At 52.2% G+C, this 23,436-nt stretch overlaps 1 pseudogene; it reads right to left on the bottom strand.

Moving 5' to 3' along the window:
* The window catches only part of LOC118892566, a 58,194-nt pseudogene extending 36,177 nt beyond the window's left edge, over nt 1-22,017 (bottom strand).
* Nucleotides 22,018-23,436: the final 1,419 nt, after the last annotated feature.

The raw sequence follows: 23,436 nt of genomic DNA, 5'->3' as shown, positions 1-23,436 counted from the left end.
GTCCTGAATGGTTTTCACAGCTCATTAGAACCACCAGGATGGATTTGGCCTCCCTAATGAGCCCAGCACTTCCTCAGCCTGGGAAGTGCTCGGCCCTAATGAGTTTCTCTTCACTGTAAACGCTACACTGTGGGTTAAGAGCGGGGAATTAGCACTTATGGTGGATCCCAGTTCTTAATAAGGCCAAGCAGGCACTCTAAGGCCAGCTAAGCAGAGAGAAATGCCACCTGTGGGGAGTGGAGTGGGACAGGACATAGCACCTCTGGCTTCTCCCATTCAGGCAGTATCCTCAGCCTAGCTCCCAGGGTGGCCAGCCCCGACCCCAGGGCTGTGTGGGCAGAAGTCCCAGCCACACCTCCCTCTTAGAGCCACCGGGCCGAGTGCAGAGGGGTGGAGAGGACGTCTCTAGGGAGCACTTGTGGGAGGTGGGACAGGCATGTAACGGAGGGCCCCAGGAGGTGCTGACTCTGCTTCCCCTCTGGGGAGTGACATCCTAGGGGTGCCCACTTTGAGAACAACATGTCAGGCTTATTCACGGAGGTACCAGAACCTTCCAAAACCCAGATCATGGGGTGGGCCCTTGCTGCTGGACCCTGGAAAGCTGGACAGCCTCACCGCCCCCCACCCCGCTGCTTGGATGTTAGCAGAGCAGGCTGCCGCCAGACCCTGCTCCTCCAGCACAGGGGTCAGACCTGGGAGTGACCCACTGGGAGGACACGGGGGAAGCTGCCAGCCTCAGCCTTCTCACTGGGCCTCTGCACGCCCACCTCAGCCCGCGCTAGAATAGCTGAGTCACTCGGACACATTGGTGAGGTGAGCCCTGAGCCCAGGGCAGGCAGCCTCAAGGCCTCACCCTGATGGGGTCCACGCAGCTGAGCTGGGGCCCGGCCTGCCTGTGGCCCTTCATCCGCAGCTCCTCCCAGTGGGCGGCCTCGCCCCTGCCGTGGCACCTGCCCTTCTCCTGCCGGCCTGTAGGTCAGCATCCACTGCTGCTCCCCTGGCTGGCTCGGGAGCCCTGTTCTGGAAAGCGGGCCGCATTCCCTGTATGAGTTAAACCCAGAGCCGGCACCAGGAGTCTGTGTGCCTGTCTGTCACAGAGCAAACAGCTCTTGCCTCTCAGGCCCCTTGCCAGACTTTGATTCATGCAACTTAGAAAATAACTCATATTTTCATGCAGTTTTGCCACGTTTATTAAGGAGAAATGTGTTTAATTGACTGGCTCAAACCTGCCTTCCCGTCAACCAGGCAGCAGCTCAGGCCCCGCCCATCTGTTCCTCCAAATTGGTCTCAATCTTTCCTGGGTCCCAGTCAAAAACTCTAAATCGCTCCAACAATCAAAGTAACCCGACTACTTGCTTCCAAGTGACCGCTTCTCGAAGAGCATTTCTTTCCAGCCTCATTGCAGAGCCCTTCCCCCTACCATCTTGTTTCCATAATCCTGAGGCTCAGGGAATTAAACTAAAATATCCTTATAGTCTCTAGATGTTTACTAGACCAGCTGGTAATGAGCTAGACAGGATCTTCTCTATTACATAAAGGAAAAGAACAAAGAATTAGGAATATGGAAGACATTCAAATGTCTTAATTAGTGCTTCCATCTGTAAAAATGTTTCTCCGTCACTGACAGCCGCCCTCAGAGGCCTATCTTGGGAAGGCCACGGTCCCCGAAGCCCCAGCATGCAAGGACGGGAGCAACATCGGTTCCACCCACGGGAATCCTGAGACACTGAGGCGGCAGGGACAGTAGGGCCCCCCGGTTGGGTCTGAGCTCTGCGTGGACTCTGGAGAGGGAAGAAGACAGCCAGGGCCTGTGAGCAAGCGTGGTCTGGGATGAGGCAGAAGCTCTGGGCTCTAGATCACTCCTCAGAGAGGGAAGTCTTGGCTGTGACAGACACTAAGCCGATCTCCAGAAACTCCTCCAGCTCTGGCCTGTTCCTCACCCTCCCTGAAGGCCTATCTGGATTCTCTCACAGTCTCCCCTGAAGCCTGAGCACCAGAGAGCTCAAAGCACGGACACACTCAGAGACTGATATTCACCTTGGGGCGACACCCTGGACCCCACCAGGTTCGCCCCTGCGCCAGAGCCCTGGCAGCAGAGCTGGGCTTGTTGGTGCGGGGGGGCCCGATGGCAGGATGCAGAAGGACTGAGCAGGGTCATGGAGTGAGGCTGAGCATGTGGCCTCCGTCTTCAGGCCACCATGCCTCCCTCTTCACAGTGACGTCATCCCAGAAGGCTTCATAATAAGCACAGCCCCGTGTCCTGAGTCCTGCCTGGTGCCAGCCCCATGCTAAGCACTCCATCACATTCACTCTCTTTACGATGACGACACAAAGCACGGAGAGGAGAGCAGCCACCTCAACCAGTCAGCAGCCTGGGAGCCAGGCTTTGAACCCTCGTCTCCCTGCATGCACCAACCTCTGCACCGTGCACACCCCCGTGCTGCCTCCTGCAGCCTCCGCCTCCCACACACCCTGGCCTTTGTGCTCACCCACCCCTCCCACCACAGCTCCCACCTCCTCTACCGAGGGTGAGCAGCCCATTGCAGGAAGTGGGCCTCACACAGCTCCAAGCTCAGCATCCAGAGTGGGCCTGACTCAGGGCACAGGCCCAGTAAATACTGGCTGAACTCAACGGCATGAGGGTTGGGAACTATTTTAAATTAAACGATAACGAATGACGCTTCTAAAAGCCAGGGAATGAGAGAGGAAGAAAGTAAAATTGACATGAGCAGCCTTGGTCTTCCAGCATGTCCAGTTTAACAGTTCAAGTTCCTGCTATTGAAAAATAGTTCTTTCCTATAAGGCATCTTGGTCTAATGCTGGACAAATTCCCTTGAAATGATTTAAGCCAGTTCTCTACCTTTATGGGTCTTATGTCCTAAAACTTTGAAAGAAAACTTCAAATACATTGGATCCTTGGGGCGTGATTCTCTCACTAGCCATATTTCTGAAAGACCTGAGACTTTAAATATCCAATCTTCAATTTGATTCAACAAATTTGTTGAGTTTCTACAAGAAGAATTAGACAATGCCCTTACCCCAGAAGAACTCATGGGAGAGGAGGACGCAAAACCAGACAATCACAGTGAGTTGTGGAAACAACTGGCTAGAAGTCTGTCTGAGTTGCTGCAGTGGGAATAAGGTAATTAGCTCACAGTGGGGTCCCAGTGGGAGGATAAATTGGGAGTGGGAGCTGTATTATACAAAGGAGAAGGCATTTGACTTGACCTTGAAGAAGGAGAATTTATAAGGTCAACGAGGCAGGATATTCCACGTAGAAGGAACAGCATGAGCAAGAGCCAAATGACATGAAATTTTGGCATGTTCAGACCAAAGGGAAGAAGTGAGTGTGTCTGGGAACCAGAATGAAAATGGCAGGAGAGGCAGAGGAGGAGATGAAACAAGGCTTCCAACTGACCATCAGTCCAATGGGGAACGAGGCCCATCTCGGGATCCTTCCAGCTGTATAGAATGCTTGGCTCCTGCTCCGATGAGTCCCACATTGCAACACCTTTATATTTCTCTCATCTGCTTTCACTGGCTTTTTTCCTTTTATTTTCTTTCTTACATGTCAGACTGACATTTTTCCCTTTCTGCTGCAATTATTAACGTATTTATTCATTGAATCATTTACTCCATAGGTATTTTCAGATGAGCTCCTACGTGCAGGATCCTGGGGAAGGCATAGAGGAATTAAAAGACGCAGTGCCGGCCCCTTAATCCAATACGAGGATGACAGGGTTGGTGGGGGAGTAGAGGGTATGGGTTGGAATAGATTGTCCCAGGCCTGCATACTCATACCTCACAGACACACTCACACAATCACACACATGAATTTGCTGCTTCTCTACTATACCCTTTTAGAAACCCGTTATCCAAACTTGCTAGAAGTACATTTAATTAAAAGTTGCCTGTGTCTTTTCTTGGCCCTGCTCGTCCAGGACAGTACCATCCCCTCACTGCTATGGCCCCAAATCCTTCCCACTCCCGAGGGTGCCTTCATTCCCCTCCCTCTATTTGCTCCATCTGAGTGGACCCTGCCTCCTGCTGGAAGACTGATTGCTCCAAACAGGCCCTCAGAGGAGGCCTGAGTGTCCATTTGGAACGTCCCAGAGATGGCAGAGGCAGGCTCAGGGGTGTGGTGTGGTCCCTTGCAGATTCTCCCTGGGCTCTTGGTGGCAGAGCTCCAGCCAGCCCGGACCTTCCCATCATCCCCCAGACTCCCAGGCCCTGCTATGGCTGAAGCTCAGCATGGGTCCAGCTTTCTCCAGGGAGCCCAAGGATCAAGACCTCTAAGAGGTGGCACACAAGAGCAAGCGGCAGGCCAGATCCTCGTTGATACCGGGAAAGCCCCACTGAGCTGCGCCAGGCAGGAGTGAGAGCACGCGTCTCCATGCCAGCTGTCCCACGTCCAGGAGCAGGAGCCCAGCCTGACACCACTGCCCCCGGGATGGACTGGACTGAGCCAGTGCCTCTTCCTCTCTTCATGCTCCCGAGTTGGGGTCCTGCCTTCTGCTCAGACTACTGAGCAGGCAGGTCCAGCAGCCTCAGCTAGGCCCTGGCTGAAGCTCCCTATGTCCAGATCCCTTGACCAGGGTGGGAGTCTAGGTCAGGTTGACGCTAGAGGCTGCGCATTCCTCCCGGGTGGCCCAGGGCAGAGACGAGAACCACAGCTGGCCCTGGCAGGAAATTCCGGACCAGGAAGCCAGACCCAGACCCCTGCCCAGGGCCCAGGGCTTTGGCTGGGGCCCATCCCTGAGGTCACCACCAGGGGCAGACCCAGCTGCTGAAGATGTGACAGCACCACACTTCCAGGCAGCCCAAGCAAGTCAGAGTTTCCCTCGGCCAGCTCAGCTGCTCAAGGCCAAGAGAGGCCAGCCCCAGTCATGCGAGGAGTGAAGTCGTTTCAATTGCAATGGAAAAAAACAACACCCAAAGGAACAGGACACTCCGCCAGGTCTGCAATAACCGTCCTGTCCTTTGAGTTGGCCAGCTCCCAGCAATTAGAGGCTCTGGGCACAGCAGGCCTGGGATGCGGCTCCATCACGGCTTCATCACCGCTCCCGGGATCCTGGCAGCCTGACAGCCTTCCCACCGGCCCTGAGCCTGGAGCCTGGGACAGACAAGCCATCGGTGAGGGAACACTAGCAGCCCCACACCCAGTCTGACCACTGCCCCTTGGCTTTGGTGGCCTTTCCAAGTGTCCTCCCCCACTAAGCTTCAGCTCCCTCATTTCTAAAATGGGGACATGAATGCACATGCAAGAGGGAGCACCAAATGTAATGGCACAAATGGAAGTGAGCCAGGAGGTGTTAGTCCACTTTCTGGTGTTATCAGAAGCCATGGCAATCCCCAAAGCTATTGCTTGCCACAGCTCTGAGTCCTTGACCCACCTAATGACCTTGAAACCCAAGGACCCACCTCCCCCTCGCTGGGGAGCAGGCAGGAGGGTGTGCTCTGGGAAAGCAGGCAAGCCCAGACCAAACGGAGAGAGGCCGTCCTCATCAATAGGGGGCGGAGTCACAGGACAAAGCCACCTCCTGGATGCTGAATCCCAGGTTGAGCCCTGACCCTAACTTCACAGAAAACCGCTCTGAGACCCAAATGCACAACAGCATTTATGCTGAGGCCTATGCCCTACCTGTGGAGTCAGGGAAGATTAAATAACAATTCCGACTTGGAACCTGAGTTGGGAGAAGCGGGGGGTGCACGCAAGATGGGGAGAAGCCAGCCTTCCCAGCTGCTCGTGACCCATGGAAGCTCCCAACAGAGGGACCCTTGGTGCCTGCCACTTCCTGGCCCAAGTCCACACAGCTCTGGTGGCCCCTGCATGTGCCTGGCCTGGTCAGCCATAGCTCCTCCTGCACACACTTCAGGCTCCAGCCCCTGGCCTTCTCCTGTGCCTCCAAAGTCAGGCCCTCCACCTCCACCCCACCCAGATGCTCCCTGAGCACCCACTGACCGTGGCCTCACCTCACATGCTTCCTTCCCATCCCTTTCTCTCCACATTGAGTTCCTCCAAGCAATTGTGAGATCTACAATTACTTGCTTGTTTCTTCATCATGTTTTGGGCTTTAGAGGGAAGGGGTTGAGTTCAGATTCCTCAGTCCGTGGCTTCCATCCCGTAAGGGTCCACAGGCCCATGACTCATTCTGTGATTTCTCCGTCCCCTTGCATCCCCGCTCCTGCCCCACCCCTCACATGCCATGGCCAGCATCTGGGGCCTTTGCTGTGTGTCTTTGCACTTTGAGTGTCCTTGTGAGATGGGGAGGGGGGTCTTTTATTGACATTACATTGTAGAACAACCTCCCCATTTCTGACTTTTCCACTCAGCCCTGAGTGAAGGCCCAGCTGCAGCACTACGCACCCCTGGGATTCACGGCTTCTCACTGGGGCAGAGCTCAGGATGGCCCTGACGCCCTGGGGTGCCCATGCCGGCCAGGACCAACAGCATCAGGGGTGACATTGCAGGGACTCTGGCCATGCTCCGTCTGGCTGGCAGTGTCCCTTTGCTCTCTGGAGGGTTGTGCCCATCCCTGTCCTATTCCCTGGCAGAGCCACCAGGACTCTTGTCTTCACACCATGCACTCCATGGCTTTCAAATGTTGGCTGTCAGGCAGGCCAGACAGTGTCTGCTTCCTCTGCCGGATGGTTTAATGCCTCAAGGGCAGGCCCGGTTCATCGGTTGATCTGCCACAGCCGTATCCCCAGCAGGACGACAGCGCCTGAGGTCAGGCCATACACTGCCCACCTTCTCATGCGCCTCTTCCTGAATAGCCCTCACCTCCAGCAAGGTCTGCAGGACAGCCACTGGGGGGCTCCTGGTCTCTCCAGCCTCGGGATGGGGGTAGGACTCAGAGTCAGGTCAGCAAAGGAATTCTATGCTGGTCCCTGGCACTGCTGGTCTTCTTAGTGGGCCTTGCAACACAATTTCAAAATACAAATCCTAGTAAATAAAAAGGGGCCAACCCACTCCTGCCCAGCCCCTCCCCAGCCCATCTCTACTCCCACCCTTCACTCCCACACTGGCCCCCAAAGCCTCTGCCCTGGGGACCCAAAAGGAGCAGAGTGGGGAGGGCCCTGAGCTGGGATAGGGGCCAGCAGAAAGGAGCCTGCCTAGGCCTGTGTGTTTGGCGAGGGTCAGGGGAGGAGCCCTAAGCTCTACTCCCTCCAGCACATTCTGGGGCAGTTCTCCAAGAAATGAGGCACCCCATTGTCTGCCATGGTCCTGTCCTCTGAGGCTCTGTGAAGAGATGGAAAAGAAAAGATGAATTGTGAAAAATGAGTGCACTGTGGTCCTATGCTGCCCCCACGCCCCTTCTCTGCAGGGTTCTCCTGCCCCTTGGGGCCCTGCAGGCCCCCACAGATGCCTCCTTGTATGCCTCCCGATTGTCACTGAACTAGGACCTGAGGGTGGACAAGGGAAGAACACTCTTGAGCCGGTGCTGGGGACACACACTCAGACTAGGCCCCACCCATGCGCCAGGTACCGGCACTCTCCATGACCACAGTGGACTGAGCTCAGCCTGGCAGGCACGGAGATGGACATCTCAGGTGAGCTGGCTCAGGTGTGACAGGTGGATCAGGAAAGACAGGTGGGTCAGGTGAGACAGGTGGGAAAGGGAGAAGAGAAGAGGAAGCAGGAGGAAGAGCACAGGCAAGTGTCAGGAAGTGAGAGTGAGTGAGGAGGACACTGGGGAGGTGAGGAGACAGTGCTGCAATTCCAGAGGACACCACAGGATGGATGCAGGAAATCACCATGAGTGGCCAAGTGGGATGTCCCTCACAGCCCACAGTGGAGACACCCTGAGAGCAGCCTCAGTGTTTGGCCTCCCCCTCTCAGATGACAAGGCACCCTGAGTCTGGGCAGATTGAGTTTAGAAGTGGCCCAGCTGTGTGCACTCTCCATGGTGGGACGTCCCTTCTAATCCCCACACCAACCCATGAGGAAGATTGTCATTGTCCCAGCCTACAGGCGAGGAAACCACGGCCCAGAGCCAAGCACATAGCCCAGCAACCCCCGGTACCCGAGTGAGGGAGCCAGGACTTGCTGGCTCCCCCAGGCCCTCGGAACCCAGAGCCCGAGCTGAGACCACCAAGGGGAGCAAGCTGAGAAAGGAGAGGAGGCTTTACATGCGGGGCTTGAGGAGCCAGGGGCCCTGAAAGAGAGGAAGGCAGAGAGCGAGGAGAGCGTGACATCTAGAAACTGGGGCAGTGGCGGGGGGGGACTCCGGGACCCCACAGTGACCACGGTGGCCCTAGTATGGAGTGGACTCCCCAGCAGAAACCACGCTGAGAGGTTTTCTCTGAAAACAAGCCCCAGCCCCCACTTCTGGGGGCTGGCAGTTGCCAAGGGCAGACACCACTGCACTGGGCTGGCCTTGAGTCCCCGGGTCCCCTGGCTTGTGTCCCTGAGAAGCTTCTGACAAGGGCTTTGGCCCTCATTTCTCAATGGACACGCAGACCAACCTGTGGGTGCCGGAGCCGCACATCCTTCTGAGAGGAACTGGGAGGTGGGGAGAACAGGGGAGAGAAGAGAAGCTGGGAGCCAGGATCTCAAAAGAAAGAGGTTGGACAACCAGGCCAATTCACTCCAGGAGATCCTTAATGTAGAGGCTCGGTCGAATGTCCTGTCCTAGCATGCCATTCTAGTGTTCAAAGCCATCTGTGGAAACACAAATTAAAACCACAAGGAAATACTACCTCACACCCAGTAAACTGGCTAAAATTTAGAAGTCTGACAATACCAAGTGTTGATGAGGATGTGGATCAGCAGAAACTCTCATGCACTGCTCAAGTGAAAATGGTGCAAGCACTCTAGAAGACCGTTTGGCATTTTGTAACACAGTCAGCCCTCCATATCCGTATGTTCCACATCCGAGGAGTCCACCAACCGCAGATCAAAAATATTCAGGAAAAAAATTCCAGAAAGTTTTAAAAAGCAAAAGTTGAATTTGTCGCACACCAGCAACTGTCCACATAGTATTTACATAGTGTTTACATTGTATGAACAACTATTTACATAGCATAGTAATGTAGAGATGATTTAAAGTATATGTGAGGATGTGCGTAGGTTATATGCAAATACTACTCCATTTTACATAAGGGACTTGAGCATCTTCAGATTTTGGTATCCACAGAGGTCCTGGAACCAATGCCCTGCAGATACTAAGGGAAAACTGTATATCATAAACATATCCTATGAGCCAACAATTCTACTCTTAGGTGGTTACCCAAGAGAAATGAAAACATTTCCACAAAAAGACTTGCTTAAGAATGTTTAATGCGTCTTTAGCAGGAGGTGGGGTGGGGGGGATGAACTGGGAGATTGAGATTGACATATATATATACTAACATGTATAAAATAGATAACTAATAAGAACCTACTGTATAAAAAAATAAATAAAATAAAATTTTTAAAAAAAAGAATGTTTAATGTGTCTTTATTCATAACTGCCCCAAACTGGAAACAACTCATATGTCCACAACATGATAATTCATAAAATGGAATACTACTCAGCAATTTTTTTAAAGCTACTAATACACATAAAAACACGGATGAATTTCAAAAGCATTTTGCTGAGTGAAAGAAGCCAGGCGCAACAGAGGACTGAGTTCTAGAACAGACAAAACTAGTAACAGAGCCTCTATGGTAACAGAGCAGATCAGAGTTGCCTGGGGTATGGTCTGACTGGGGAGGAGGGATTCACTGAAGGAGGCCTGTGGAACTTTATGGGATGATGTAGTGTTCTATATCTCATATACACACTACTATATATAAAATAGATAAACAACAAGGACCTACTGTATAGCACTGGGAATGTATTCAATATCTTGTAATAACCTATATGGGAAAAGAATCTGAAAAAGAATATATAATATATATATATCTGAGTCACTTTGCTGTACACCTGAAACTAACAAACACAACATTGTAAATCAACTATACTTCAATTTAAAAAAAAGAAAGGAAAAGAAAAAGTATGATCTTCAGGTGCAGCTGGATTTGGGGACTCCAAACATCTGCTATTCCTCTAGTCTCTATATTCCTTTCTCCAGTCTACTCCAGATGGTTGTGCCCTCAGCATCTTCATGGTGAGAATGTGGCTACTAGTAGTTTCAGGGCCTCATCTTCCCAATTCAAGTTCAAAAAGAAAGAAAGCATCTCTTCCCAGAAGTTCCCACATGAGTCGCAGGATTCAGTACAACTGAACCAACTTGGTGGAAGGGCCTCACACTGCAGCTGTGGAAAAGAGGTGGAGCCCTACTGAGGCCACGTGGTCTGAGAATGGAGGTGAGAAGGGAGGCAGGTTCCCAGAGGCGTCTCAACACTGTCCCTGGCAGAAGGGGGAAATGGCTGCTGGACAGGAAAAGCCACAGACCCAACCACAATGTCCTTCCACCAGCCTGGGAGGGCTGCCCACCCAGTCCTACCACCCTGTACCCCTCCTCACTGACCCACCCTGCCACTGCCACCCCCAAGGAGGGATCAGTGTCCAGAGGGGTGACCCATCCATGCAGCCAGTGGCCCTCCTGCCACACCACTTCAGCCAGCCTCTCCTGAGGCCAACCCGAAAACTTCTCATCACCCAGGACAGCACCACCACTAAGAAGTGATCCTGAACTCCGCACCCCAGCCAATGGAGTTCCCCCCATCCTGACTGGGTCTTATCAACACTCCCCAGCCTCTCTTCCTGCCCTGCCTAGCCTGGAACAGTGGCTAAGCCCTTCAACTACTCTCCTGCCAGCACCCATAGCAACCTTTTGTTTCATCCTACTGCCAAACAAGCCTATCCCAGACCAATGAAAATCAAATACCCGGGGGGCTGAGGCGGCTGGAGAGTCACCCCACAGGTACCCAGGGTCCCCAGTGGCCCTCGGCAGCACACGTGCCCGGCTCCCAACCACCACCCCCAGGCTCCACGGCCCCTACGTAAACCCAGTGCCTTCACTCAACCCTAAGTGGATACTCCCCTCCACCAGCCCCCTCCTCAGGAACTCTCTGTGGGCTTTCGGGGGAAGCTTCTGGACCCCGCGGCCCACTCTGCTCAGGAGTCATCGCTCTGCCTGCCCAGGTAAGGGTTAATAAGACGGGCTGTCACTGAGATGTTTACCCACCTCCAGACTCCGGATGAAGATAGAAATGGTATTTATGATTTCTACCCAACGTTTCTGGAAAGGATTTAAGGTGCTTACAAGGATACACATATATAACAAGACCGCATAAATTAAATGTGGGAGCCAAAAAAGAAAGAAAAACAAGGGTAGGGACATAAAGAGGAACAAGAAAGAAGGCTAACTTGAAAACAAAGGCCAAATGAGCCCTAAACTTGCTATAGCGAGCCACAAATGTGTCCCAACGTTTTCTAGCAGCTCACCAGAAAAAGAAACCTGTCTGCTGGAAGCTTCGGGGTTGGTTACATTAAAACACACACATGATTACCCAGGAGACATCCCAGGGTATGTTTCCCAGGAACATCTCCCAAGGGATGGCAATGCAAGGACAATGGGAGGTGAGGATTGATGGGTGTTCCTCCTGAGCTGTGGGCTTGGAAGCAGGGGTGGGGGGGGGGGGGTGAGTGGGTGGGACAAGGAAGGTTCTAGCCCCCCCTGCTCCCACACCTGCATGACGAGGAGACTGTATAGCTGCTTCGCCCTGGGAATGGCACCCAGCCTCTCCTGCTCCTGCTCATACCCTCAGAATAGCACCCCACCCTCTGGGGAGAGATCTCCAATGACTATGTCCCAGGGGCCCCTCCTGCTTGGTGGAGTAGAATGCCAGCCAGCCCTCCTCAGGACGTCCCTGGACCTTGCAAGTTCCATCCACTCCTGCTTTGGATGCTCAGATCTTCAGATCTTCACTCCCTCATACCTTTAGTCGGAAAGCATTAACTAAGCACCTACTGGGCGCAGCATGGGGATGTAAAGGTTATAGAGGGAAAGAGAAAAGTTTCAACTAAAGCTGCCTGCAATTATTCGGCTTTCAGGAGGTGCCACAGAGTCAAGGAGCCACCCAGCTCTCGTGACTCATCTCAGGAGGATCCCCTGAGGACCAAGGGTGCTGGCACGTGTTGGGGCAGCCTGGTAGAGAGGTTTGAGGTTGCAGATGTCAGCAGCATGGGGCATCTTGGATTGACAGGTGAAGACCCCTCAGAGCCCTGTTTGGATCTCCTAGAAATGGCTGGGGAGATCATGGGAGAGGCCAAGACCCTGGGGACTGCAGTGACCAGGGTGGGAGGAAGACAGAACCCAAACCCACCTGAGCCTTGATGCAAAGTGACTCCATCAGCACCCCAGGTTCACGAGGCCCTGGACAGTCCTGCTATAGATGAACAACTCTACTTTTATGGCACCTGCTATATTTCTTTCTGATTACAAAAGTAATATATTCTCAATACAAAAAAAAAAAACCCACAAAACCCAGCAACTTTTAAAAGGCAAAGGAAAAACACAAAAAAATGAGCCATAATTCCACCACTAACATTGGCTGTGGCTGCTCTCATTCTGGTGAAAAACCTGCTAGTCTCTCTTGATTAATACATATATAGTTGGGAAAATTCTTCATGGCAAAACTACTACGGCCAAGATAAAAATTTAAAAAGACAAACTGGGGGAAAATATTTGCAACTCATATCACCAAAAAAGAGATAATTTCCTAATACACAAAAAGATCCGAGAAATCATTAAGAAGGAGGTAGAGTTAAAATATACGACCACAATAATGTATAAGTTGGGGGTGGGCATAAACGACACTTAAGTGTTCAATGGTCTGTGTCATCTCGGAGGAAGATGGAGGTATTGATTAACCACAGGCTTTGATAAGTTAAGGACGTGTAGTGATTTCTAGGGGGACCACTCAAAGAATAGGACCATCACAGGATTCAGGAGAGTGGCTACCTATGGGTGAAGAGGACCTTAAGACAGGAGAGAGTGCACGCAGCGGGAGTGGATCCTAGGACGCTAGTCTCTTTTAATTCCTGATTTAATTGTTGGTTATCTGAGTGTTTATTCATAATTATTCATTTTAACTGTATAAATGTTTTGTATAATTCTCTGTATGTGTGCTATAATTCACAATTCTTTTTAAAAATTGAAAGATATTCACCATCCACAATAAGTGAAAAAAATAACTATTTTACAAAGATCAAAAAGTCTGAGGACTGACTGTGATGGCAAAGGGGGTGGAAAATGGTGGTGGGGTGTAAATTGGTACATCCTCTGTGGAAGAGACTTTGGTAATTTTGACCCAACTTTCCAAGATACAAAGCTTTGCCCACTTCTGTGGTCTTATCCTACACAGAGTGTCACGGATGTTCAAATTTGCTTGTGCAAAGGCTTCTTCACTGTAATAGCAAAAGATGGGAAACAACCTAAACGCGTGCTGTTAAATAAATAATGGTGCTTGCGTGTCGTGAAATATTATGCAGCCATGATCAAGGACCCTCTCCATGAACTGGTATGCAGTCATCATCAAGTTGCATCATTAAATGAACAGACAGTTGCAGAGCAGCAGGTACAATGCACTATCAGTCATGTGAAAGCCGCTGGAGGGGAGGTTACATACATGTAATTGCCTGAATATTCATCAGATTTCTAAAACATTTCTGGCAGGCTACACAAGAAACTGATAATGCTGGGTGGTTCTGGTGGGCTAGAAGACGTGGTTAGAAATCATATTTTCACTCTGCACCCTTTTGTGCCTTTTAAACTTTAAAATTGAAAGTAAGTATTCAAAAGTATAAGCATAAACTATGGCAGGACTGGGAAATACTAGAACCTTTCCTGAGCCAGCCATCCCCTGCCCACAAGGTTTTCGAGGAAGCCATAGGAAAGGAGGGGACAGTGGTACATGGCAAATCAAAGTGCCCCTTTTATTATTAGCTGGGTGTGTGCCCAGTTCCCCCAGGCAAGGCACCAGTTCTCCAAAACACCTGTGAGGCGAGGCGGGACAGTCCAAGAGGCAGGCCCCGCTCAGTGGACACCTGTGGCCACTTCAGAGAAAGAGTCAGCCACTCAAAGACAAGCAGGGAGGAAGGAGCCTGCAGCGCCCCGCGTCCTGTTGCTGGGAGTGGGAAAGACACACACACATACGTGCCTATGTCCATTTCTACAAAACCCACCTCACTCTGTTCACCCTGTTGTACAGCCCGCTGTTCCCACCTAACAGCTTATCAGGAACATTTTCTCCCATTAATAACTGCTCTTTTACTGCAAGGTTTTTAATGATCAACGTTTACTCAACCAATTCTCTGTTAAACATTGAGACTTCTATGTGGTCATAAACGGTGCTCTGATGAAAATTGGTAGAGCTAAATGTTGATGCCCAGTCTTAATTATATCCTTAGAAAAGTATCCTGGAAGTAGGGTAAGGCATATAGACATTTTCCGGCTTTCTACACCCGTCACCACATTGACTCAGCCTACACTGGTGAGAGGGTCAATCTCCCAATCCCCATTCTAATTTGGTTTTATCTTTGCCTACTTAATATTTGCAGGAGAATAGCATCTTTTTATTGCTTTAATTTGCATCCTTTGATTATAATTGGGTTGAGGCCTCTTTGGGTGTTTCTTGCCCGTTTTCACCTCTAACACAAATCACCCGTTTGTGTATCCATACAAACCCAGCACCTTCCTTCTCCTCCTCTTTGCTGAGGCCTGAAGAGCCCTCCTTGCACACTCGCAGCTGTCAAAATCCTCACACCTTTCAAGGTCAAGTCCCCTGCCCTGCCCTGCCCTCCCACCAGGCAGTCAGCCCTGACTTGGGGCACTTGCTGCTCTGGTCCTGCTTCTAGTCACCATCTGCATGCCTGTACCCCGCCGTCCGCACCAGCTGTTCACTTCACCCCTCAGGCCCAAGGCTCAGCCACTGTCCCCACTGAAGGACCCTTGGGCAACAACGTTTACTGGACACCTACTGCCCGGTTAGTGCTCCCGGGCTGACTCAGACTCCCTCCCTGTCCCAAGCCCCTTGGGAGCCGTGAGTACCAGGGACAGCCCCCTCCTGTCAGACAGCTGCTTTGAGTGTCTGACCCAGGCTTGTAGCCCCTCTTGCCAGCTCTCATGGGGACACTGAACCTCAGAGATGGAGCGGCATCTTCCCCCGGGCTGCAAGAGAAGGTGGAACTCCCAGCTGAGCGTGTTCCCTATAAGAAGCTGAGACTGGGTGGGGAAGAGGGCAAAGCCCCTGGAGTTGACAGACAAGGAGGAAGGGGGGCAAGGAGCAGCTAGGTGGACAGTAATGTCAGGGCTTTAAGAATGGATCTCGGTATTTTATACCACGTTCAATAACTGTCCAGCCTTGGCCTTTTTAGGCCATATTCTCTGGTCACTGTGTGTTGGCAACTCTTGCCCATAGGAGGGATGGGAGCATGGTCTTCAGGGACGGGAGACCCCGGGAGCACCAGGAGCTGGGGTGGGTGGGAGCCACGGTTCTCTGGAGATGCCGCCACCACAAGTGAGGGGCATGCATGCGGGGAGGCCCCCTGGGAAGAGGATTGCCCTGGGCCCCTCCTCAGTCATGCCAGGGACCCTCCAGAAGTGTCACCCCTCCCAGGAGGCAGTGATCATCTGAAGTGCCCGCCCCACTGGCCTCCAAGACCCCCAGCCTCTCCCAACACCTGAGGGACACTCCTGGTGTCATCAAGAAGGCAACTCCACAGTCAGGGTGACCTTGGCTCCCAGCACTGGAGATGACAAATTTCTTTTCTTCCTGCTGAAAACATAATCCATCTTTCATGGATCTCTGGGGACTGGCGGCGTGGCACACACATTATGGAAGCTTTTGCCTGGGCTCATTTCAATTGTCTACAGGGCTGGCTTGATGCCCACTCTTCCTTAAGCCCTTCAGACGCTGAGAGAGCATTTCAGTGCCAAGGGGCAGATCCAAAGATGTTCCTAAAAAACATTATACTTCTCTATCAACTGCTGCTGTCCTGATTTCTGGGCTTTAATTTCTTAATTTAGGTAAGAATAAGCTCCTCCCACATGCCAGGCACTAGGATCCAGGTTGTCCAGTAAGGATCTGCCCTCCCAGGCCATGGTTATGCTGCACACTCAGGGGACCTCCAACCCAGACCTGTGGGCCTCCAACCCAGACCTGTGGGCCAGTAGGGTCTTCCCAGAGAACGTAACACAGATCCTGAGACCTGAAGGCTGAGGGGCTGCGGGTCAGGTGATGGGTGAGGAGAAAGCCTCTGTGAAGATGGTCTGGGGTGCTGGTAAGGTAAACCGAGGCCAGGCCACTGAAGGTCAAGGATGCCAAGCCACTGAGTTTGAACTTCATCCTGAAAGCCATGGGGAGACCATGAGCAGCATTAGTCAGGGAAATGACACCGATAGATGCCCATTCTAGAAAGATCGTGTTGACAGCCTCTGGACAGCAGACCAGAAGGGTCCTTGCCAGGAAGAAGCAATTCAAGAAGGAAGAGGAAGTGGCCGGTTGGCGGAAGTGCCACGCAGATAAAGGGAGAGATACCCATACAAGACGTATTTGAGAGGTGGAATTGGGAGGGTGGAACATGGAGTGAGCAGTAGACAGAGGACAGAAGAGGGAGGCGTGTGGGCTGTGTGAACTGCCGGTGAGTAGAGGTGCCCCTAGGGGAGACGAGGGCCACAGAAGAACAATCGATGGGGACTGGCCATAGGGTGTGGGAAGAAAGGCAGTGAGTTAGTGCAGGCACACTGAGTTTGAGGTAACTGGGCACCTAGCAACACCCTGGGCCAGAGACATGGACTTGCCCCCAGGAAGCCTCCACCTAGGGACACAGACATCTATCTAGTAATCATGTAGATAAAAGACAGTGACCTCTGAGAGAAGGGCTTTTAGCAGAGGCCTGCTGAGGGAGGTGAGGAGGGATGAGGCCCTGGAAACAGAGGAATAGCAGGCCTTGTGGAGGAGGGTACAGGGTACATCTGCAGTGCCCAAAGAGAGCCAGGGTGAGTGAGGACAGGCAAGGGAAAGAGCAGGGCTGGACGTGGTGTGGCCGGCTTACATCTTACATCACAAATGTGGTGTCCAAAAACATTATTTTCTTCTTCCTTATTCAATTCTGAACACACAGCAGCTGAAAAATAAACTTGCCAATTAAAGGTACCCTCTGCCGTCAGATATCCACCTGGAGGAGAAGGGCAGGGAGGCACAGCCCAGGGAAATGAGGAAAGTATATGCCTAATCAATCTGCGGTTTGCAAATGCAAGCTTTAAAAGTACCTGAAACACTGAAAAGAAGCAATGAGAGGAAACCACCTTATCAGATATTAAAACACTGTAATACCTTAATATCAAATCGGTGTGGCAATATGCAGATACAATGGAGAGAGACCAAGAGAGCAGATGGAGACCCAAACATACACAGGAGGTCAGTCAATGGTAAAGGTAGCATCTCCTTTAGTAAAGATGAACTCTTGAATAAATGATGTTGGAAGAGATTGGCAGTTTTCTGGAAAAAGATCAGGTTAGATCCATCCCTCACACCATACATCAGGATAATCTCTCAATGGATCAAAAATGTTAATGTATATATGAAACCACAAAAGTATGGGAAGAATCAAGCTTTACAAGCTTGAAGCGAGGAAGGCTTTTCAAGCTATGAGTCAAAATTGAACAACCGTAAAAGATTGATAGACAGTACAAAGATCAACAACTTCTGCAGAGCAAAAATCACTATAAGCAAAGTCAAGAGACCATCTGGGAAAAAATATTTGCAGCTCAGATCACTGTCAGAGGGCTAATATCCCTAATATATGAAGAGCTCTTGGAAACTAATAAGAAAAAGATCAATAATGCAATAGGGAAAAAATGACGAAGGACAGGAACAGACAGTGAAATACAAAGGGACCTCAGACATACAAGGATACCCGATTCACTCATTAAGAGAAATACAAATTAGCCCTACAGTGTCTTCTCACTATCAGCTTGGCAGAAATACATATTTGACAATACCCTTTGCTGGGGAAACTATGTGGGAAGAGGTACCTCCCCATGGAAGGCAATTCGACGATGGCTATCAAAACAGCAAATGCATTTACCCTTTGACCTAGCAATTTCACTTCTGGAAATGTATCTTTTACGTATGCCTGCATGTGTTAAGAACAACAGATTGGAAATCTAAGCAAAGCTACTTGTTTAAAAAAAAAAAATGAGGGGCTTCCCTGGTGGCACAGTGGTTGAGAATCTGCCTGCCAGTGCAGGGGACACGGGTTCGAGCCCTGGTCTGGGAAGATCCCACATGCCGCGGAGCAACTAGGCCCGTGAGCCACAATTACTGAGCCTGCGCGTCTGGAGCCTGTGCTCCGCAACAAGAGAGGCCGCGACAGTGAGAGGCCCGCGCACCGCGATGAAGAGTGGCCCCCATTTGCCGCAACCAGAGAAAGCCCTCGCACAGAAACGAAGATCCAACACAGCCATAAATTAATTAATTAATTAATTAATTTTAAAAAAATGAGTATGGCCCAGCAAACTAGAAGGACATGCAAAACCCATTTGCCCATCCGGATTCACTGTCCACCCTTCACCCTGTTCAGGGCCCCTGGAAGCTGTTGTATGGGACAATGGCTGCATTGCCCTCTAAGTTCAGGTCTGGTTCAGCCGTCGGGGAGGGGATGCAGGAAGAGAGAGAGGTGGGAGTATTTATTACCTCCTGCAGGGTCACCAAGCCTGGCTGCACCCTTAACCAAAGGTCATGGCTCCTGCCAGGCGGCCCTGTTCGCCTGTCTCTCCCCCTTTCCCCCTTCCCCTCACCCCTCTGACCTTGGACGGTAAGGATGAAGGCTTATGACTTCCCTACGTCCTGCCCACACCTCTGTAAAGAATCTCTTTTAGTAAACGCTCCTCAAATTGCCCAATTTAAGTGAGCCATCTGTTTCCTGCCAGGCCCCTGACTGATGCAGCAGCTATTTATAAAAAGGACGAGGATGCACTCTAGGTATCAATCTGGAAAGATTTCCAGGGTGCCATATAAGTAAGAGCATATAGTAGTTACCTGCTATGTGAGGAAGCTGGAGGGTGAGGGAGACGACACAGCTGCATCTGTGTGTATGTCCCTAAAGAGACACTGGAAGGACACACAGGAGGCTGATGAAGGTGGTTGTTGGTCAGGGACCAAGTAGACGGGCAAGGGAAAAGGCAGGGCTTTCCTCTGTCCACCCTTGCATTTTCAAGCCTGCCCTGCCTGCCCGGCTCACCTTGCCAGAATTCTGGCCTCACTGTGGGCACTGATCCCTCCCGGGCACCTGGGCACAGTCACGCTGCCCTCTCCTAAGTCAGCACCCCGTGCCCTTGGCTCGGGAAGCTGGAGCCCCTCACAAGGGGAACAGGAACGATTCTCTGTGCAAGTCTTCAAACAGGAACCAAGGAGGGAAACACAAAGAGAGATGCCTGAATTCCACTCCCAGGGGCTTAAACATTTCCATGAACCCTAAATCTCTGAATCTCAACATAGTAATTAGTTTCAAGGGAAAAAATATCACTTCTAGTCTCTGAGCCTCTCTGGGGACCCTTAGAGAATAGATATCTTCAGAACATCCCACACGTCCGCTCTGGGGCCCTCACAGGACCTCTGGGGTTCCACACACAGGCGCTCATTCCCCATTCCACCCCCTTCTCCCAGGACAAAAGTTGGGGCCCAGTCCCTCCCCTGGGCAAAGGCTCCTCCTGGGCTAATCTGCCTGTGCTAGCCTGCCTTTAACTCCTCGAGTGCGTGGCTGGCTCTCAAATTCACCTCTGCACTTCCCCACGAAATGACCACGGGCAGGGTGCAGAGCCTCCCTGACTGACCTTCAGGGGTGTCATCCATAAAACCAAGAGCATTCCAGCCCGCATTTCCCAGGGCTGTGGGAGGAGCAACTGAGAAGTTGTAGGTAAGGCTCTTTGCAGGCGTCCACCTGGCACACACAACAACGTTCATTACAGAGAGGGTGAGATGCCAGGAGGGAGCCAGGAAAACGGTCAGCCTGAGTGGGATTTGGGTTTTCCTTGTGAGGAATTCATTTCTGAGCCTTTGCCTTCCATGCTGAAAGGCCGGGTGGGTGCTTCTGGCCCTGGGCCAGTGCTGGGGACTTCATAGCCTTTATCTTACTGAAGTATAGCACCAGCTCCAAAGTAAATGTTACCATCCCCTTTCCACAGATGGGAAAGTAGAGGCTCAGAGAGCCCGGGCCTGCCTCTCTGGCTGCAGCAGGTGGTCTGCACACAGCCTCGGAGTCATATCCACAATGTCCCCATCAGGACCTGCAGCTCCCCTGGATCCCACAGAGCCTTCCTGGGCCTGCCCCGCTCAGAGCCAGGAAGCAGCTCTCAGACCCCGCCTGTCCTCACCACCCGGCCCACCAGGACCCCGCCCTTCACTACCTGCTGGATGAGCAGCTCTTTTGAGCAGTTCTTGTCTCGGATCCAGGAAGGCTCCTGCCCCACTGCCCAGGCTGCAGAATCCAGGGGCCATATTGCCCCTGGCCAGTGCCCTGGTCCCACGCTCCTCCATGACAACCCACCAGGCAGAAGGGCACTTGCCCCGGTGCAGTCCTGTACAGCTGGCGGGCAGGAGAGATGGCAACCAGGCAGGATCCAGCCGAAAGAGCTATTCAGGTTAATGCAGAGAGGGGACCCTTCCCCCACCCCGTGTCCCAGACAAAACGCAGTGGTGGGCTGGGTCTGAGGAGGCCGTGGGACGGGGTGGGGGACCTTCAGGGCTGGAAAGTGCCCCAGGTGGTTCTCACCAGAATAGGGCCCAGCTAGTGACAAGATCCAGGCACTGTGGAGCAAGCTGAAGCACTGGGCAAACCGCAAGGCCATCAGAACACTGGTGACCGAGGTGGCGGCTGGTCCTGTGGACAGACCCCCAGGTAGGGCGGCAGCTCCTACCAGCCCAGGGTACCCAGGACACTGGCATCATGGACACACAGGGCTCAGCCTCCCACAGCCCTGCCAGCTGAACCCTCCCGTCCAGGCTGGCTGGGGTCCAGGGCCTGGGGTCGCCAGGGGGTCTGGAAAGGCAGAGGCAGAGTCTGGTCACACACTCATGCTACAGGATGAAAGAGAAGCGCAGCTACCCCGAGACGGCGACTTCTCTCCTCCCAGCAGCTTCAGGGCATAGAGATGGGGCAGGATGAGGCTCCCAGAGAAAAGCGACTTCTGGGCAGAAGGAGCCAGCAATTCATTTCCCTTCCTGTCCTCCAGACCCCTAGGCCCACAGGAGAAAGGAAATAATGGGAACATGTGTTGTTTTCTGCTTAATTCTTTTTCCTGGTGGCTGGCAGGGGATTTGGGATTGGTTCCATTTTCTGTGTGAGTTGCTGAAAGGAATTTAAGTCCCCACTGAAGGAAGCATGGCAGGGACGGTCACAGCCCCCTACCCGTGACAGGTGCCGATCTACACCAGCTGTCCATACTGGGAGCACTGCCCCTGCTCACTCGCCCTCTGGCTGGCAGGGGTGTCTGTGGACACAGACCCCCGGACCATTTCAGGCCCAGGCCTGGGAAGCCACCCAGCCTGCTCTGATTCCCACCTTCACAGTTTGAATTTCAGCAAGTACTTGCCATGAACTCCTGAAGGTTTGCATCATGCATAAAGGAACACTGGGGCTTGAGAAAGTCCCTTTGAAACCCCAGCGTGTGGCTCAGTCAGCTCCTCATAGCTGGCTGCGGCGGCCCTTAGATGTCGGTGGGCTGCTGTAAACTTCCAGCCACTCTCCCTGGGTTGTAATCCGGCCGTGAACTCTGGGAGACGCGCACTGATTTTGCTGGGTGCAAAGCCAGCCACTCCAGGCCAGAAGGGCAGGGAGGCAGCCCAGAGGCAGGCCTGCCAAGAGCAGACTCCATGACTGGGAGAGACAAGGAAGCCAATGAGGAGGCCAGATCTGCGGGCAACGGGGCCAACACCATCTGCCCCCAGCCCCACCCTGAGCAGCGCAGCCAGGTGGGAGCTCCCCACCTGGTGCAGTGGACAGACCTACCACCCATGCCCTGAGGATCCAACTTCCCGCTCCAGGCACCGGTCAGAAGGCACCCTGCCTTCCGAAGCATGTGGACCCAGTGCAGAGCCAGTGCCCCAGTTCTGGCCAAGCCAACTCAAGCATGCCCAAAATTCAGCTCAGGGCAGCAGGGTGGTGGCCGTGAGCCAGGGATGGCCTCTGCTGTGCCCACTGCCCACTGCTGAGCGGAGAGGGAGAGGTTGAAGTCTGCTTAGTTATCTGATATTCTCAACCATTTGAAACACAATGGATAAAGCTATAGGTACCCATGAGCAGTTCAAGCCCAGCATTCCCTTTGCTGGGGTAAGTGCCATTGTCAGCACGGCATGGGTATGTGTGTGTATCTGGACGTTTGTTCACGTGCTAATGCTCACGTGGACAATACTGTGGCCAAGAGCTTTATGCACGATTCACACATTGAAGCAACTATTTAGTCAGCACCTGCTGCAAGCCAAGCACAGCTCCAGGTGCTGGCATGAGTATCCTCTGCACGAGGAGAAGCAGATCGTTGCATCAAAGAGTAGGAGCTGCTTTAACTTTCATAAACAGCCCAACTGCCTGCCAGCGTGCCTGTGTCGGTCTGCTCAGGCCAGAGACCACAGACTAGGAGGTTTCAGCAACAGAAATCTATTTTCTCACATTTCAGGAAGCTGGAAGTCCAAGATCGAGGTGTCAGCAGAGTTGGTTTCTCCTGAGGCCTCTCTCCCTGGCTTGTAGATGACCACCTTCTCGCCGTGTCCAAACATGGTCACCCCTCTGGGTGTGTCTGTGTCCTAATCTCCTCTTGTTTTAAGGACACCAGTCATATTGGATTAGTGCACACTCACGTGACCTCATTTTTACTTCGTACAGTCCCATTCTGAGGTACTGGGGGCTAAGACTTCAACATACAAATTTTAGGGGAGACAACAATTCAGCCGATAACAATGCCTGTGCTCATCTACGCCCTGTACCAGTTGGGAATCCATTTGGCTAAGAGTAACAGGAACTGAAAACAGACAAGATAGACGTGTAGACCTCTCTCAAAGCCCAGAGGTGGGCAGGCTGGGGCTGCTTCCCAAAATCCCCAGGGACCCGCCTGGTGGCTTCATCATACCTGGCCTCCCTTTCCTAGGTCTCCCAATTGATGCTCCATTTCCAGCCATCACAACTGCATTCCCAGCATTAGGAAGAAGGAAAGGACAAGAAAGGGTACCCACTGACTATCTTCAAGGAAGATTCCAGAAATTGCCCTTCCACCCTTCTCCTTATACGTCATTGCCTGAACCTACTCACGAGGCCACACTTAGTTGCAAAGGAGACAGAAATGCAGCCTTTATTCTGGGAGGCCCTGTGTGAAGCTGAAAGTGTGGGATCAGGTCATTGTCAAAAAACGGGATGTGGGTAATGGGATATGTTTCAGTCTCCCTCACACACCCTCACCGGCAGTTATTACTTTATCCCTTGTGTTTACCTAAAATGGTATCTCACT

This window comes from Balaenoptera musculus, chromosome 3 (assembly GCF_009873245.2).
Source record: "Balaenoptera musculus isolate JJ_BM4_2016_0621 chromosome 3, mBalMus1.pri.v3, whole genome shotgun sequence".
NCBI lineage: Eukaryota > Metazoa > Chordata > Mammalia > Artiodactyla > Balaenopteridae > Balaenoptera > Balaenoptera musculus.
This window is presented reverse-complemented; position numbering and strand designations above follow the sequence as displayed.